The sequence below is a fragment of the Bubalus kerabau genome, chromosome 1 (genome assembly GCF_029407905.1).
Source record: "Bubalus kerabau isolate K-KA32 ecotype Philippines breed swamp buffalo chromosome 1, PCC_UOA_SB_1v2, whole genome shotgun sequence".
Classification (NCBI taxonomy): Eukaryota; Metazoa; Chordata; class Mammalia; order Artiodactyla; family Bovidae; genus Bubalus; species Bubalus kerabau.
The window spans coordinates 154,152,320-154,171,230 of record NC_073624.1 but is presented as its reverse complement, the minus strand read 5'-3'; the positions used below and the strand labels follow the sequence as shown (position 1 = coordinate 154,171,230).

Sequence of the window (18,911 nt, the reverse complement as noted above, 5' to 3'; positions counted from 1 at the left end):
TAACTAATAGACTTTTAGCCTAATTTCTTTTAATTACAGAAGCTGTGAAAGACACAATTTTTTTTTTCAATCCATTGGCCTCTGGGTTTTGGGCCCAGCACATTCCCACTGTACCACTCTCTTATGGAACAATTTTTTTTTTCTGTTGGATATTTTTAATATCTCTATTTGCTTTTGATATTCTTTAATTAGATTATGATGTATTTGTATATGGACTTCCATTTATTTACCTTGATAGTCTCTGGAATTGCTGAATCTGAAGATTCATGCTTTTTAATAATCGTAGAAAATTCTCAGCTACTACCTCTTTGAATATCACCTCTCTCCCATTATTCCTCTAATCACTTTCTAAAAATCTTATTAGACATATATTACACCTTTTCATTTCATCCTCCATGTCTCTTAACCTTCCCAACCTCTTTCATTTTTTCTTTCTGTGCTACATTATAATCTATCTTCCAGTTTACTAATTCCCTCTCCAGCAGTGTCTATTCTATCTAGCTGTTCCACTGAGTTTTTAATTTCATATGTGATATATTTAAATTCCCAGAATCTCTGGTTCTTTTTCAACTTTTCCCAGTCATGTTTATCATCCCTTGATTCTTCCTTGTCTTTCTTGTGCCACAGAAGCTCAAGCTATAGACTGCCAATAAGGTAGATAATTAGTAGAAATTAGGTAGATAATTAGTAGAAATTAGGTAGAAGTCCTCAAGGTGTCAGCAGTCTTATTTCCCTGGACTGAGGTTTCCATTTTGTTCCTGGCCTTTCAGTTCCCTTATTTTCTTAAAGGTTCTTCCATTAACAGAAAAGAATTTCAATTTTCAAAAATATTTTTTCTAGCATCCTTAGACGATTTGTGTAGATTTTAAGTCCCTTTGTCCCTTTTCCAACATCCATGCTTTCAGAGACTGTTAAGCACCTACTATGCGCCAAAAAGTGTGCTGGGGATTCAAGGGAGAGCAAGACAAGGCCCGACCCTGCTCTCATGGTTGCTTCTGGTCTATGGAGAAACTAGACACTTAATCAGACCTCTGATGGAGTAGGTGTTAGTAAACAAGGCCATGCTGATAGACATGGAGGCCAGGAACACTCTAATAATCACTTGATTCTCTTTAAATTAATATTCAACATTTATTGAAGGGGGAGGAATACCTTACAAAGCAAAACTCAAGTTATTTTCCTACATTAGAAGGCATTAAGGTGACCTGCCTGCTGGTCCACTGGCTAAGACTCCAAGCTCCCCATGCAGGGACCCGGGTCCAATCCCTGGTCAGGGAATTAGATTCTGCATGGCACAACTAAGAGTTTGCATGCTGCAACTAAAAAAGATTCTGCATGTCTAAGCAAGCAACAAGAATCAAACATGCTACAACTAAGACCCAGCACAGCCAAATAAATAAATACTAAAAGGAAGGAAAAAAATCAACACTTTAACTTTAAAAAAAGAAAAGAAGTCATTAGAGAAGCTGTCTGTTATTATTCAAGCACATGATGTTGCTGGAACATCCGTCTTTTGTGAGGAGGATTCAGCACTTCCTGCAAGCTAATTAGGAAACTGATTATCTCAGCAACATACAGTAGCCTCCTAGAGGGATGTTCGGGTAAATTACATTTCCACTGATGTTTTAGTTGCTTTCCTAGCCATCCCTTCATTCTCATGTTCTGAGTAAATACTGCTACATAATGAATAGGTTCAAAATAGTGGGTTTGGACTTTATTGGTATTCCAGTGGTAAAGAATCTGCCCGTCAATGCAAGAGACATGAGTTCAATCCCTGGTCTGGGAAGATTTCACATGCTGCCAGGGCAACTAAGTTCATGGACCACAACTACTGAGCCCTTGCTCTGGAGCCTGTGAGTTCCAGCTACTGAACCCACATGCCCTAGAGCCTGTGCTCAGCAACAAGGGAAGCCACCACAATGAGAAGCCTGCACACCGCAACTAGAGAGCAGCCCCAGCTTGCCAAAACTAGTGGAAGCCCACACACAGCTACAAAGACCCAGCACAGCCAGAAATAAATAAATTAATTTTAAAAAATAATAATGGCTTAAAATGATAACTATATGTCATGGTTGAATTATGCCCCCCCAAAAGAGATATATTAAATTCTCAACCTACTTCAGAAAGTCATCTTATTTAAGAAACAGAGTCATTACAGATGTAATTAGTCAAGATGAAGTAATACTGGAATACATGGAAGAGTTAAAGAAGTTAAAGTGTTAGTCAGGCAGTCATGTCTGACTCTTTGCAACCCCACGGACTATAGCCCTCCAGGTTCCTCTGTCTATGGAATTCTCCAGGAAAAAATACTGGGGTGGGTAGCCATTCCCATCTTAGGGGACCTTCCTGACCCAGGGATGGAACCTGGGTTTCCCACATGGCACAGATCCTGTATGTCTGTGCCAGGGACCCCTAATCACATGTGACAGTGTCCTTTATGTGGACACAGAGACACAGCGAGAACACAGTGTGAAGATGGAAGCAGCGGCCAGAGTGATGCATCCACAGGCCAAGAAAAGGAAGCACTGCCTACAACCCCCAGAAGCTAGGAGGAAGGCAGGAACGATTCACCCTCAGAGCCCTCGGAAGGAACAAGCCAACACCTTGATTTTAGACTCTCGCCTCCAGTTTGTGGTCATTTGTGACCTACGCAGCCGTAGGAACCTCATATATGATCATTTCTTACTCATGGATCTGGAGGTTGCCTGCATTGCAGGCAGTTCTCACTCTGGGTCCATCATGCATCACAGGCAGGATGGCTGAGACTGGGGTCATCTCAAAGGCTTCCTTGAGCACATGTCTGACACCTGGGCAAGGGAGACTCAAACAGCTGGGGATGGATGAGTTGGGGGCCTTGAGGCACCTCTCTCAGGCTATGTGGTCTCTGCACACGGCAGCCTCTGTAGAGATGGACTTCTTACAGGGCAGCTGTCGGCTCCCAGAGCAAGTTCCCAAGAGAATCTGGGAGATGCTACCTGGCCTCAGAAGTCAGAGAACATCGCCTCCATCACACTCTCTTCAAGGAGGTCACGCAGGCTCAGGGTGAGGGGACCCAGACCCCACTTCTTTATGAGAGGAGGGTCTAAGGACTCATAGACCCATTTTGAAGCCTCTGCACCAACTCAGTCACGGGCACATCCAACCTGAGGGAGACAGCACGGTCTGCTTCCCTGAACCCCAGAAACGAGGAGTTAGCCGCATAAGCAGGGCGTGAGGCAGGGAGAGGGGCCACTGTCTCCTGCCCAGGCCCTGAGCCCCCAGCTGATACCACAGCACCACCTCCTTCATCCTCACTCACAGCCTCCAGGCCTGGCAGAGCCCAGGGCTCACTCATTCAGTCAAGGCTCTGCACCAGGTTCTGGAGAACACACTCTGCCCAGACAGCACCCAGGGCAAAGGTGACCCCCAGGCTCCTCGCTGCCCACACCCCCAGGTGCTCTATGTTCCTGACAGAGAACCTTCTATTACTCCTCAGTCTGGGGGCATTTCTGTCCCTGCTTCCTCACTAATCTGGGGTAGACAAGAGGCCCCTCACAGAGGGCTCCCCCCAACACACATACATCAACCCCCAAGGTTTGAGGGCTCAGTCTCAGAGTCCGGAGCAGTGATTCTTCCCCCAGCTAACCCCAGCAGTGGCTCCCCAACTCCTTGTGTTCTGATGACTCTTTAAATTCTTCCCCCTACCCCACCCACCTTCTTGTTCAGGAGACAAAGGCATTTCTGGTATTGCTGCTAATCAAGAAGGCTTCTTTTCTGTCAAGGGAAATATCCAGCTTTCTGACCACTTAAAGTACTTAGTCTGAAACGCGCGTGTGCACACACACACGCATAAATGCTACCTGCCTTTCTTCAAGAGGCCTCTGCTCCCCAGAAAAGGCGAAACAAAGGTTTACCTAAGGTTGCATCACCCTGCCTCCAGTCCTGCCTCCACCCTCAGAGCACCCTCCAAACCATCAGACTGGTCTGTGTGGGGACAGAAGGGCCCACTGACTGAGCATCCATTACGGGTCAGTGCTGAGCCATTTGTCCCAGGGAGGGAGGTGTCCCAGTCCACTCCATCACACGGTGAAGAGGCTGAAGCTCGTGTGGGGGGTGCGGCGGGGGGATGAGCTAGCTTGTGTCTGAGCTGAGGTTCACTGCCATGTTTGTCTCAAAGTTTATCTCTAAAACCTGTCATCCTTCTTTCTTCCTCTCCCCCTCCTCCTCCTCAACTTCTGCCTCTGTCTCCCTCTCCTTCCACCCCTCTGTCTATTTCTGTGTCTGAGCTTTCTCCCTTTCACTGTAACCCCACATCCAAGAGATTAGAACTGTTTAGAGGCCAGAATCATCTCCAGAATGGGTTCAGTCTTCCCCTTGTCCTTGGTACCAGAATCTGGCCACACTCCATTTGGCAAGGACAGTGGCTACCTGCCACCTCCTTCTCCCCACCCCACAAGGGACCTTTCCTGAATCTCTAAGCTGAGCCCTAGGGTGGATGCATAGAGAGAGAATGACCAAAGACCAGAATGGCAAGGGAGATTATTCCCAGTGGCCAGACTACAGCGGAACACACACAGTGGAGACAGGAGTTACATTTTCATCAATTATCAAAATTCCTCCCAATCTGAAAGCTCTAGCTGCCCTTTGCCAGCTGTGTGGCCTTAGCTATGTCACTTATCTGAGCCAATAATAATAATCCCTACTTTAGAAGATTGCTATTATGATTCAATGAGATAAAGACTGTTGGTTTGTTTGGAAAACTTTGGGCTGCAAATAAAAGAAAATTCAACCAGGACTTGCTTGAGCAATAAAGATAATCATTTCATATACTGAGATTCTAGAGGCAGTTTTCAGGTTTTGTGCAATGATTCAGAAATGTCATTGAAAATCAGTTTCTTTCTATATTTCTGCTTCACTATCATTAGCTTTTTTTTAAAAAAAAAAGTATTTATTTGGCTGCATTGGGTCTTAGTTTCAATATGTGGCATCTTCATCATAGCGCACAGGCTTAGTTGCTCTAGAGCATGTGGAATCTTAGTTCCTGACCAGGGATCAAGCCTGCATCCCTTGCCCTGGAAGGTTGATTCTTAACCACTGGACCATCAGGGAAGTCCTTCCTTAGCTTATTGTTTACATTTCATGTTGTTTCCCCATGACTGAAAGATAGTTGTTGCAGCTCCAGACATCACATACCATATTCAAAAAAGGGAAGAAGGGAAGGGAAATAATAATAAGCACTCCTGGGACTTCTCTGGTGGTCCAGAGGATAAGAGTCCATGCTCCTTGGGTTCAATCCCTGGTTAGGGAACTAGATTCCCACATGCCACAACTAAAGATCCCACATGCCACAGCTAAGGATCCCACATGCCACAGCGAAGACTCAGGACAGCCAAATAAATGAATATTTTAAAATAACAATAATAATATACACCCCTTCAGGAAATGGATTAAGGTGATCCAAGATCCCACCTTGAGATAGTCTGCCCTACAACATCATCACTTAATATGAAACTCATTCTCATCTCAGATGCTTCTGCCTTTTGAAAAAGCCTTCAGAGAAAAGTCCCCAATAATAGGATTCAGTGGTAGTCCCCAGTGGTGCCCATTTTACCATACCAACCAGTCATCAGCTGCAGCCTGCCCAGGTCATGCTGGGTGGGCTGGCCTTAAGGCTCTCATTTGGCTGAAGACTCGTCTCCAGCAAAGGGGCAGCTGGGAGTCATTAGCACCAACCTCCAGTAGCTGGGGGATGGGGAAACCAGTGGGTTAGAAGGAAAACAAGCAGGTCTCCTGCCCAGATTCCCGAGCCATCCCCAACATTCTCAGCCACAGAGCTCAGTGTGCAGGAGCAGAGGCCCACCCCTGCCACAACCTTACTTTCCTGGTTCATAAACTGGGTGTGCAGGACCAAAGGGTCCTTTCCAGCTCTGCATGTCCAAGCTTCTGTGATTCTACTTCTACCTCACCCCACAGTTCCAACCAGGCAGTCCCCTTCCAGTGACGGATTCAAGTGACCCAAGGATCCCACCTTGAGAGAATCTGGCTGCAGCATGGTCATCTACATGAAACTCATTTTCAAGGCTTCCCTGGTGGTCCGGTGGATAAGAATCCGCCTGCTAGTGTAGGGGAAATGAGTTCAATCCCTGGTCCAGGAGAATCCCTCATGCTGCGGGGCAACTAAGCCTGTGTACCATGACTACTGAGTCTGCACTCTAGAGCCCACACTCCACTACAAGAGAAGCCACCACAGTGAGAAGTCTTCACACTACAACGAGCCCCCACCTTCCACAATCGCAGAAAAGCCCTTGAGCAGCAACAAAGACCCAGTGCAGCCAATAAATAAATAATTACAAATTAAAAAAAAAATAAGGAAACTCATTCTCATTGCAAATGCTTTTACATTTTGAAGAAGCCTTCAGAGAAAAGTCTCAATGGTAGGACTCCATGGACATGTGGCACTGGCTTCCTGGCGCTTCAGGTCATATCACAGACCTTCAGAGCTGGAAGGAACATGAGAGAGGCTCCCCCAACCCCAGCCGTACAAGCAGGGAAACTGAGGCCCAGGGTGGAGAAGTGATTTCCTCACCGTTGCACAGCAGAGCCAGGGCCAAGCATTCTCGGCCCTGAGCCTCTTAGCACTCCAGGAGGAGTCCCCAGAATGGAAGGTTCTTTTTTGTGTATGGTGTTCTAATCTTATTCTCTTACCCTAACCCCCAAATGGATTAGAGACCTAAATGTAAGGCCGAACACTATAAAACTCTTAGAGGAAAACATAGGCAGGACACTCTTTGACATAAATCGCAGTAAGATCTTTTCTGACCCACCTCCTAGAATAATGAGAATAAAACCAAAAATAAATAAATAGGACCTAATTAAATTTAAAAGCTTTAGCACAGCACAGGAAACCATAAACAAGAACAAAAGACAACCCTCATAATGGGAGAAAATATTTGCAAATGAAGCAACCAACAAAGGATTAATCTCCAAAATATACAAACAGCTCATGCAGCTCAAAATCAAAAAACAACCCAATCAAAAAATGGGTGAAAGACGTAAATAGACACTTCTCCAAAGAAGATATAGATGGCCAACAAACATACAAAAAGATGCTCAACATCACTAATTATTAGAGAAATGCAAATCAAAACTAAAATGAGATACCTCATACCAGTCAAAAGAGCCATCATCACAAAATCTGCAAACAATAAATGCTGGAGAGGGTGTGGAGGAAAGGGAACCCTCTGGTGCTGCTGGTGGAAATGTAAATTGATACAGCCTCTATGGAGAACAGTTATGTAGGTTCCTTAAAAAACCAAAAACAGAACTACCATGTGACCCAGCAATCCCACTAATGGGCATATACCCAGAGGAAAGTGTAATTCAAAATGATACATGTGCCCCAATGTCCATGGCAGCACTATTTACAATAGCCAGGACATGGAAACAAATGTCCATCAACAGAAGAATGGATAACGATATATGCCATGGAATATTGCTCAGCCATAAAAAGAAATGAAATTGGGTCACCTGTGGAGATGTGGAGAGACCTCATCATCACACAGAGTGAAGTAAGTCAGAAAGAGAAAAACAAGTATCGTATATTAACGCATATATGTGGAATCTGAAAAACAACTGGTATAGACAATCTTATTTACAAAGCAGAAATAGAGACACAGACATAGAAAACAAACATGGATACCAAGGGGGGAGAGTAGGGGGTTGGATGATTGGGAGATGGAGATTGATACATACACACTGTTGATATGTGTTAGTCACTCAGTCCAACCCCATAAACTGTAGCCCACCAGGCTCCTCTGTCCATGGAGTTCTCCAGGCAAGAATACTGGACTAGGTAGCCATTCCCTTCTCTGATACATTGTTGATACTCCGTATAAAACAGATAACTAATGAGAACCTCCTATTGTTGTTTAAGTCACGTCTGACTCTTTAAACCCTGTGGACTTCAGCACACCAGGCCTCCCTGTCCCTCACTACTCTAGAGCTCTGGAAACTTGACTCAGTGCTCTGTGGTAACCTAAAAGGAAAGGAAATCCAAAAAAGGGGGGATATACATATACATATACATATAGCTGATTCACTTTTCTGTACAGTGGAAACTAACAACGCTGTAAAGCAAACTATACTCTGATAAAAAAAATTTTTTTTAAACAAATAAGAAAGGAGGATTCAGACCCAGAAACACAACTGTCTCAGGAGGGTTCTTCAGAAGCAGAGCCTGAGTCCGGCATTCCCATTCAGATGATTTATAGCAATGGGGGGCATGTAGGGTGGGAGTTGGTGGGGATGGGAAGAGGCTCTGAGGAACAGGGGAGTGAGGGAAGCCAGACAGGGGAGCAGTAAAAGCTAGGCCAGAACAGGGTCTCAGCTGGGGCTGAGCCACAGCCCGGCCCTCCAAGGGTTCTGGACCCTTAAAAGCATCAGCGTTCATCCTACCTTGAGGCTCAGGGTGGCCTTTGGCACCACATTAGCCGGTCATGGCCACAGTCTGTCCAGGTTGTGCAGAGAGGCCGGGCCTTCCAGAAACGGCTCTTGTTAGGCTGAGGGCCCATCTCCATGGAAGGGGCAGCTGGGAGTCATTAACAACTCTCTACAGCTGAGGGATGGGGAAACCAGAGAGTTAGGAGGGAAAAAAAGCAGATCTCCTGATCCATTCCCGGCATTCCCAGCCACAGAGCGCAGCGTGCTGGAGCAGAGGCCTGTCCCTGTCATAACCTCACTTTCCCGGTTCATAAGATGGGTGTGCAGAACCAAAGGGTCCTTTCCGGCTCTTCATGTCTGAGCTTCTGTGATTCCACTTCCACTTCGCCCCACAGTTCCAACCAGACAGGCCCCCTTCCCCCCAGACTCCCCACTTGCCCAAGCAGTTGAACAGTGAGTGAGACCAAAGTAGGGCATCCACTCAGTCAGGCCTGAACCCCAAGAGGCAGGTAAAGGCAACAGTTTCTTGGCGTGTGTGCATCTCCAGCCTGCAGAGCGGGCCTGGGGAGTCAGTATTTCTTGAAATGTAAGTACCGAGACCACACTGAGTTGTCAGTGAATTCATTATCCCATTACGCAGACCTGAATTATTCAGTGCTCTTGAGGCTGCCTGAGGAACGTGCCCAAGCAAAGTCGATGCAGCATTAGAGGGATGGATGGAGTCAGGCCCAGGGCATGGTTGGTGCCGGGGTGATGGATCTGCACCCAGAGAGGCTGCCAGGGCTTGCAGGCATAAAGCTGCTTGGCTGGCAGGACCTGGGCTCTGGGTGTTCCTGGGGCCTGGGAAGGGAGTCATGTACATACACATAGTCCTCCTCACCACCTAGGAAACCGGCAGAGTATATCTTCAGAGCCCTACCTGCTCCAAAGGGCCCAGGGACAGAAGATTCAAGCTCCACCTCTTCCTGGCTGTGTTACCTCCAGCAGGTCATTCATCTCGTTGAGTTTTAGTTTCTTTATCTGTAAACAACACAGTGATGGTGCTGAGTCAATATCCATTCTCTCTTTTAAGTTTAATGATAGAACTGATTCCTCAGTAAACATATTATCCTCTGGAATATAGACTATTTCCAGGCTCAAGTGTGGCCATGTGACTAAGTGCTGATCAGAAGGATGCGAGTACAATAGCCTATGAAACTTTGAAGAAGTTTCCTTAAAAGAAGGAGGTTACATTTTGTCCCTTCCTTTTTCTTGAAAACTGGATGGAAGGTGTGATGGCTGGAGTTCAGGCAGTCATCCTGTTCATTGAGAAGACACCACAAGATGAGGAAGACAGCACGGCGGAGGAGAAGCCCGAGTCCCAGTTGACCCTGGAAGTTCCTTGCCACCTCTAAGTTGCATCTACACAAAACAGAGATTAACCTCTCTTTTAGATTTTTCTGTCTCTCACAGCCAAATTCAACCCTACCTTGTTGGGCAAGTTCAAGGGTGAAATGAAACATTATAAGAAACTTGGCCACCTCAATAGGTATTTGGGTTCCCTGGTGGCTCAGATGGTGAAGAATCTGCCTGCAACGCGGGAGACCTGGGTTCAGTCTCTGAGTTGGGAAGAGCCCCTGGAGGAGGGCATGGCTACACACTCCAATATTCTGCATGGAGACTCCTCACGGACAGAGGAGCCTGGTGGGCTATAGCCCATGGGGTTGCAAAAAGCCAGACACAACTGAGTGACTAGGCACAATAGGTATTTTCGTCTAGGATACTTCAGTGGATAAGAACGATAAGCCCTGAAACCAGAGAACTGGGGTTCAAATCTCAACTCTACCACTTACAAGCTGTGCAAATTTGGGGACGTTGCTTAACCTCCCTGTGCTTCATCTTTCTTATCCGCAAGATGGGGATAAAAATGGTACCTTCCCCCTTACAAAGTTTATGCGAGGATTAAGCGAGTTAATATGAAGTTAGGAGAAGTGACTGGCATACAGGGATTGCTATGTAAGTATCAGCAGTTAGGATTTTTTTTATACATCCAAGGGGATTCCCTGCATAACTCAGGGACCTGGGTCCCCAAAACATCTCCCAAAGCTTCATCTCAGTGTAGATTTTCCAGTCAAGGTGACTGTGTTCTCAGGGAAGCAATGCCAGAAGTATTCTGAGATTCAACCATGACATAAATGGTTTGACCTTGGGCTGGGCAGCAGAGTCTGAGGTCCTGATTTGGAGCCCACAAGAGGAACTGCTCTTTGAAATCCAGATGAAATTCTTATTCAGGAAGAGAGAAAGAAAAACAAAAGCCCATTATGGGCTGTGTGCCCTGAACAGATGTCTCTCCTCTGTGAGCTTCTGGGAAGTGGATTAAACCAGCATCATGTACCAGCAGCACAAAGACCAGTGTGGAATATGGGGGAAGCTCTCAGGACCTGAGGCAGCAGGGAGTGGTGGGGACTGGGGCAAGGGCACAGGGCCTGTGGGGGCTGGGGACAGGCGCTACACAGCACCTGCCACCTGCCCTGCAGCAACACGGGCCCAGTGTTGTCAAATCTGCTGCTCTTTCCAAAGAAACGGAAATCAAATCTGAATTCTATGTGAAGTTTCTGATTGTTTCATGTTGGCTCCATTCACAGAAACAAAATACTGATCAAGGCAAACAGAATATGTCTCCAGGCCAGCTCAGTGGCCTCTGGTGGCCAGAAGTCAACGAAGTCTGACAACGAGTCAGAGAAGTCAACGAGCACTGAGAGGTCTCCATGCAATGCAGTTGGAATACTTGAGTCCCAGGCTCTGTGTCCGGGTGTCTTGGGGGAAGTGGGTAAATGCTTGAGCATGGGGGTGGAAGAAAGGGGCTCGTCATCCCCAGGGAGGCAGGTGCCCCGACCCCTTGCCCCCTCCCCTTCTGGGTTTAGGATGATGGCGGTGGGGGTGGGCAGAGGTGGGAGGTTACCCTGTAACCTCAGGTAATACTCTGACTCCCACAGCTCCAGGTCCCTTCTCTGAGAAACAGACTGGGAAGTCTGAAGCTCAGGCATGAGGCAGTGACCCTGGTCCACCTGCCCCTGCTGAGGTCCTGCCCCTTGGGGGTCTCTGCATTCATGGCTTTGGGGATGCCTGGGGGTCCTTGGGATCTGTGTGTGGCTTGGACTGCTGACCCTGACTCTTTCCTCCCTCACCCTTTGCCACGTGACCTCACAGGGGCTGCCCCATGGAGGGCGTGGAGTACACACACTTGCCCCCCATGAGGATCTTGGCCAAGTGACTTGCTGGGGCCGTGGGAGCATCAGCACAGCTGACTGAGGCAGAGGCTTTCAAAGCACCTATGTGGTTGGCCTCTTGCACCTGTGCTATCCTCTGGGAAAGAGCATCTTCAGGTAGCTGCTTGTTGCAGAAAGAAGTGAAGTGAAGGGAAAGTCACTCAGTCGTGTCAGACTCTTTGCAACCCCATGGACTATACAGTCCATGGAATTCTCCAGGCCAGAATACTGGAGTGGGTAGCCTTTCCATTCTCCAGGGAATATTCCCAACCCAGGTTTGGAACCCAGGTCTCCTGTATTGCAGGTGGATTCTTTACCAGCTGAACCACAAGGGAAGCCCAAGAATTCTGGAATGCGTAGCCTATCCCTTCTCCAGCGGATCTTCCCGACCTAGGAATTGAACCAGGGTCTCCTGCATTGCAGGTGGATTCTTTACCAACTGAGCTATCAGAGAAGCCCTGTTGCAGAAAGATGTGGACCCAAAACCTGAAGTAGAAGCAGTCCAGATGACCCTCTGACCCAGGAGCTAGAAAAGCAGGTGGTCATTTTGGAAGTTGCTGAGACTTGGGGCTGGTGCACGACCCTGCTGCAGCAGAAACCTGACCGCTATGCTGGGAGGTCGTGGGCTTCCCCAAGCCTGACCCCGGCTCTCCCCTGGTCCTCCACTCTCCTAGAAGCCCCTGCACCCCTGCATGTGTGCTAAGTTGCTCAATCGTGTCCAACTCTTTGTGACCCTATGGACTGTAGCCCGCCAAGCTCCTTCTGTCCGTGGGATTCTCCAGGCAAGAATACTGGAGTGGGTTGCCATTTCCTTCCCCAAGGGAGCTTCCCGACCCAGGGATGGAACCAGCATCCTGTGTCTCCTGCACTGGCAGGCGGGTTCTTTACCACCATCACCACCTGCGACGCGCTGGCACCTATGGCTGTGACTCAAACAAAGAGACTCACTTTGGCGTGGGGAGACCCCAGGCCATACAGAACTGGAACCAATCCCCACATCCTAGGTGTGAGACCCCAGATGGCCCCCGTCTATAGAGGGTGGGTGATCATGCCTACCTCGCTGGGCATTAAGGAAGGGATGCCTGGTACTCACACTTGCACTTGTCAGGTGAGAGAGGGATGGGACAATCCCTGTGAGAAAACTCCCCCTGAGGAAAACGAGGCCTTACCTTTGAAGAGCATGATTTCAAGTTCAGTGTGGACTCTGTAACTCTATCCTGAAAAAAAAGAGCAAACGGTTATCTCAGCACCAACTGTCAACCACCCCTGGGCACAGACCATCCTGCTAGAGTGTTTGTATCAGTTAGGAAGACTTTGAAAGTCAAATAAAAGAATATATAGCTCTATCATTGCTTAAGCACAAAGGGCTCCATTTTGTCACATAACAAGGAGGCTGGAGGTAAGCAGCTGCTGGTGGTGGTTCAAGGTCTGGGCAATGTCTTCAAGGACCATTCAGCAACCTCGCTGTTTTTATTTATTTATTTTAATCTTTAACTCTGTTGCCTCATGGCCACAAGATAGCTGCTACAGCTCCAAGCATTTCATCCTTACACAGCATGGGACCATTCTCATGAAAACCCCTCTGAGCAGAGGCTCCACCACAGCCACCCTTGGCAGGAACAGGCACCTCCACCTCCGTCACACTTGTTGTCACAGCGTCACTCTCCTTCCAACCACAGACTCACAAGCTACGTTTGCATGAGAGTCCTGTGCAGTACCTTTGATTGTGGGCACCAGGTCCCATGCCTGCAGGGGAGTCCAGGACATGTGTATTTGTCTTAATTTAGGGAAGAAAGGACTCATGGCATAGGCCACCGTTTCAAGGTGGAGAGAGAAGAGCTGCAGGGGGACTTTTCTTTGCTGTTTCTCAAAAGGACCGCATGAAGTCTTCACCACTGGGCGGCTCCTGAGGATCAGCTGAGGTGTCCGGCAAAAGCCGTGATGCCCAGGAATGGCTGTCATAGTGGCACCCCAGCCATCCCTCAAAGAGAAAGAAGCAGGTAACGCCATGAAACACACACCTGTCATCTACTGGGGACTCCCGGAGACACCCAAATGCCAGGACCTGGGCTGAACCCGTGACATCACATCACAGGTCAACCCCTGGCACGTGGTGGAAGCCTCTCAAGAGAGCTCAGTGAACTTCCCAGCGACACATGAGCTCTGGACTTGGGCCCAGTGGTGAGATGACAAACCCTTATGTGCAGCTGAGATGAAGACAGGTTCACATCCTGGCTCTGCCATTTATATGTCACCTGACTTCTGGGACCCTCAGTTTGCACATCTGGAAAATGGGGACAACACTAACCACTTGAGAGGGTGGCTGTGAGAAACATGCCTACTGCCCATCCTGTCCATGCAGTAGCACGGAATCCTTGGTATTTAAATACCTAACACCGTGGTTCTCAAGGAAGGAGGAAAGAGAGCTAAGTAGGGTATTTTAACTGTTACAGCAACTCTGAGAGGCTGGAGGGTGTGCTGAATTTTGCCACCCTCTCATCTCCACCACCACCATCACTCTCACGGTCATCATCTTCAGCAGCAAGGAGGACTTTGCAGATGGAACTAGAGTCACTAACCAGCTCACCTTGAAATGGAGAGATTGTCCTGGATGAGCTGGATGGGTCCCAGGAATCACGTGAACCCTGAAAAGTAGTAAAGGAAGGCAGAATGAGCTGAAACACCAGAAGTGTTCAAGGTGCCTTTGCTGGCCTTGCGACGGAGGGGTTTTGTGAGGAGGGACTAAATTTGGCCAAGAACTGGAGACCTTGAAGGAGGGCCCAGAGCCCAAGCAGAGCTGTACCCACAGATGCCACCTTGCCTTCCACATGGTGAGATCCTGGCCTAGCCTGACTCCTGACCTACAGAACCATGAGATTAAAAATGGCATGCTTTTTTAAAGTCACTCAGCGTGTGATAGTTCATTACACAGCACAGAACACTAAGACAGAAGGGTCAAGCCCATTTTTCTAGCTGAGAAACTCTGAGCTCAGACACAAAGTGAGTGGTGGACCAATCAGTGTTTGAACCCAAGTCCCTCTGACTCCAGAGCCATGCTCTCACTTCCCATTCGGCCTGTCAGGTGAGGAAACAGGCATAAGAAGCCAGGGCACTCCCAGCACTGGCTCTACAGCATTTCAACACAGAGGAGGTAGGAATAGAACATGGGGCCCCAGAGGCCCTTGACTCATGGTCTGTCTGCATCAGCCACCCCACCCACCACAGCCCCCAGAGTCCATGGACTCAAACAGACTGGGGGCTTTTGGAGTCACTGGCCCTCAAAGTCTTAGGTGAAAATCTCAGCATCACTCAGCCAGCTGTGGTTGGACTCCAGGCCACAAGCTTCTCTGTGAAGAGGAGGCCTAAAGACAGCAAGCCCCAGACAGAGGCCCAGAGGCACCACCTCCGGGAGACCACAGCTGCTGGGGAAGAGCCCACGAGGGCAGGAAGAGGACTGAAGGGCCCACGGGTGGAAGGAGGATTCCTGGGGCAGGGTCATGGGACTGGGGGCCATCAGCCGGCCAAGGAGGCCTTTGCGGCCTCAACAGAATCCACTTCTGTGTCCTCATGTCTCCGATCTGTGTTTCAAATCAGAGGAAACAGTTGTCCTGTGGGCCAGATCAGACACGAAGATCAAAGATGTATTCAGTTCAGCTGACACGGAGCTTCAGAAAAAAAAAAAAAAAATCTAACCCAAATGTTTCAGATTGTGAGGTTTCACATTAAAAGCCAGATTTCCAACCTGTCTTGAAAAATCAGAAGCTCCGGCCACAACACACACTGCTTCCCACATGGCCGTGCTGGCTGGAGCTGAGTGGCCACCACACCTTCTGACGGGGCGTGAGTTCTAGAGCGCCGCAGTCCCTACCGCCCCCTGCCGCCCTCCGCTCGCCTGCCTGCCTGACGCCTGAAGGTACCTGAATTTCCAATCCTTTAGGCCCAACTTGGTTCCATGACCTTACTCTTCTGTCCCTGCCCTGCCTAGTCCTGTGGGTCCCTAGGGGAAGGTGCCCAGCCTCTGTGATGTCAGCAAGGCTGGGAGATGGAGTGCAGGAGTCTCTTCCAGATCTGTCTTTGTGAACAGCTGTTTCCAGTGACCCAGTCTGGCTAAGAATTTGGCAGGGGTCAAACCTCTTGATTTCCTGGTGTGGACTGACAGCACATATGGGCACCCATCCACCCTGCCCTCATGAGCCCATGGGCACCTTGGTGCTTAACGTGGCGGTTGCACTTGGCCAAAAGGGCAACTGAGAGAGGCAGAAAAGACCCTCCCCCTCCCTCACCCCTGGGGGCAGCTGCCCACATCCCTGTGGCCCTCTGGGGAGGCCCAGCTCCCACCGCCACCACTGGGGCCACCTCCAAGGAAAGTAATCGAAACCTGCCTTGTCTTTAGCCCCCGGCCTTCGAGGGAAAGGCACTGTAATAGTTTCAGAGGCGACTCATTTTTTGCTCCCCTCATTGTGAGCTGAGATACGGGCACTGTAATGGAAGAGACAAGAAATGAGTAGCGACTAGGGGAGGGAGGTGGAAAAATTAAATTTTGCGTGATCAGCAAGGTTTCAAACAATCGCTCGCCAACTGAAGTGGGTGCCACGTCTATAAGTCATTCTGTTTTATAGACCATTAGGATCTCCAGAGAGAACCTGCATGGAGACCACTGCTTTTTGTTGAAATTAAAATGTCAGAGAAAAAGAAATAGAACAAAACAGGGAATCTGCAATTAATTACCAGGCCATAAAAATTCAATAATCAGGAGGCAGAGCAGCCGCAGGCCCAGAGGTATCAGAGCCAGCGTAACAAGAATGGAATACATTAATCTTTTCAAATTAGTTTTTTAATCTGACGGGGATATATGGTGACATGCCTCCCCTCCCTGGCTGCCCCCCACCTCCACAGGCTCCAGTCTGAAGCCAGGCTCGGGGAGGGAGGCTCTGGTGTGAGCTGGGGGGTTGCCCAAACCCAGACCCCTAGACAGGAAGGAGAGTGAGGGTTTGCAGGCCAGGCCGAGCCCACGGCCCCGGTACCACCTGGTTTGGTGGAAGAGTCTCGGTGGAGGTGCCAGGAAAGCACTTCTTGGGAGTCTGGTTTCCTCTGGATCAAAAGAGCTCACTGTGGGACCCCCTCCCACCAGGGGGTCAGAGGGGTTAACAAATCAGGGCTGGGGAAGTAAGTGTGAAGTAGTCTCTCTGAGCTTTGGTTTTCTCCTCCAGAAAATGGGAATAATACTTTGGCCACCTAATGCGAAGAGCTGACTCACTTGAAAAGACCCTGATGCTGGGAAAGAGTGAGGGCAGGAGGAGAAGGGAATGACAGAGGATGAGATGGTTGGATGGCATCACCGACTCGATGGACATGGGTTTGGGTGGACTCCGGGAGTTGGTGATGGACAGGGAGGCCTGGGTGCTGTGGTTCATGGGGTCGCAAAGAGTCTGAACTGAACTGAACCCACAAGGAGGCTGGATGATTGTGCCTGATGCCCAGTGAAACGCCCCTCGCTGTCCTGACAGGCAGTTCCGGCAGCCAGGAGCCAGAGGCTTCCCCAGCTCGGTATTCAGAGAGCACATATTTAGCACTTGCTGTGTGCTCAGCTGGGAGCGGGTGGTGGGGAGAGAACAGTGGCCGCAGTCCTTACCCTGGAGAATAGTCAGGTCAGAGAAACATTTATGGGGACAAGCAGGATGCAAAAGATCAAAAGGCAAGGGGAAACGCACTACCCTTCCCAGCAGGCCGCTTGCCTGGCGATGGGGAACTGGGGGGAACTGGGAGGAACTAGGAGGTCTGACTGGAACCCACCCAGCACCCAGACAACAGGCTCCTCCAGTAACCCCTCCCGGGGGTCGCGGGCTGATTGGTTAAAGGATCAGCCCTTCCGTCTGCAAGGCGATCCCGCCCCCAACTCCTGGTGGTCTACCCACGTGCCCGGGCTGCCACAGCTCGGGTCAGTTCTGGGCTCCGGGCCTCTTCAGTTCGCCCCGGTCTTCAGCCTCAGCCAAGCCGCCCCCGTAACAGCCCCCGAGCAAGCAGGTCTCTGAGCCTTGCTGGGCCTAGCCTCGCCTGGGAAGCTCCCCGCAGCGGAGCTTCAGTCTGCCCAGTGCGTTTTTCTGAAGGGCTGGTGTCAGGGGACAGCCTTGGAGCAGCGGCCAATAGAATTTGACTCATTTAAATTGTAACACTTATAGCCCACTAAGTGCCAGGCTCTGTGTGAATCCTTCACCTGGATTTTTTCACTTCATTCCCCCACCCCCACCCCAGGGAGGTTGGGACTTTTAAGAACCCCATTTTACAGAAGAGGAAATTGTGAAGCTGGGATTGCTCACCAGTTCCCTGTGTCCTGTGGTCTCTGAGCTCAGCGTCATGAACACAAGCCAGGACAGCTTCTCTCATTCGCCCACCCCGTTCAGCACACAGCCGGTGCTCTCCTCGCTATTCAGAGGCCAGTATCCCTGCATCCCTGCTGAACAGACCTGCAAGGGAGACTCACCTGCCCTCTGATGTCCCCTCTTCAAGATGTCTTCCCTCCAACCTGTGACCATAACCACGGCTGCCGTTTCTGGAGCACCTACTGTGTGCCAGGCTGTGTGCCCTAGTGTCATTAATGTTAGGATGATGGTCCCAGTTTTACACAAAGGAAAAACAGAGGCTCAGAGAGACTGATGGGTCCGAGATCTCACACCCAAGTCCAGCTGGCACCCAGGATTCTAGCTAAGGATATTGTCTCTGCACCCCATCAACCAGACCTGCCCCAGGGCTCCTGAACCCCTCCTATGGTTGTGTACCCCCCAGACACACACTCCTTCAACCTGACATCCTTGGTGACCTCCCCCAAGAGGCCTCCTTTGATTCAGTCACTCCCAGGGCTCCTTTAATTTCTATTATTTTGTACCTGTTACTATCCTATTATACCGACAGTCTACTCACCCACTCACATATGCCCCAAGGGGTTCTCAGAAAAAACGGTAGCAATGAGGAAGAAGCATAGCCAGAAAGTGAAAGTGAAGTCGCTCAGTCGTATCCAACTCTCTGAGACCTCATGAACTGTACCTGCCAGGCTCCTACATCCATGGGATTTTCCAGGCAAGATTACTGGAGTGGCTTGCCATTTCCTTCTCCAGGGGAATCTTCCCAACCCAGGGATCGAACCCGGGTCTCCTGCATTGCAGGTACACTCTTTACAGTCTGAGCCACTTCAAATTTTCCTCTGGGACTTAGGCCTCTAGACCTCTGGTGTCGGAGGAAGAAACCCAA

At 49.3% G+C, this 18,911-nt stretch overlaps 1 long non-coding RNA gene across 2 annotated transcripts in view; it reads right to left on the bottom strand.

Annotated features, from left to right (window-relative positions):
* The window catches only part of LOC129620937 (uncharacterized), a 71,402-nt gene that overhangs the window by 50,597 nt on the left and 1,894 nt on the right, over positions 1-18,911 (bottom strand). For both annotated transcript variants that reach the window (XR_008698933.1, XR_008698936.1), the window contains exons 2-5: positions 14,254-14,311; positions 12,836-12,883; positions 9,338-9,438; positions 8,434-8,593 (exon numbers count right to left, since the gene is read on the bottom strand). This is a non-coding gene — a long non-coding RNA (uncharacterized LOC129620937). The remainder of the gene's footprint in view (positions 1-8,433; positions 8,594-9,337; positions 9,439-12,835; positions 12,884-14,253; positions 14,312-18,911) is intronic.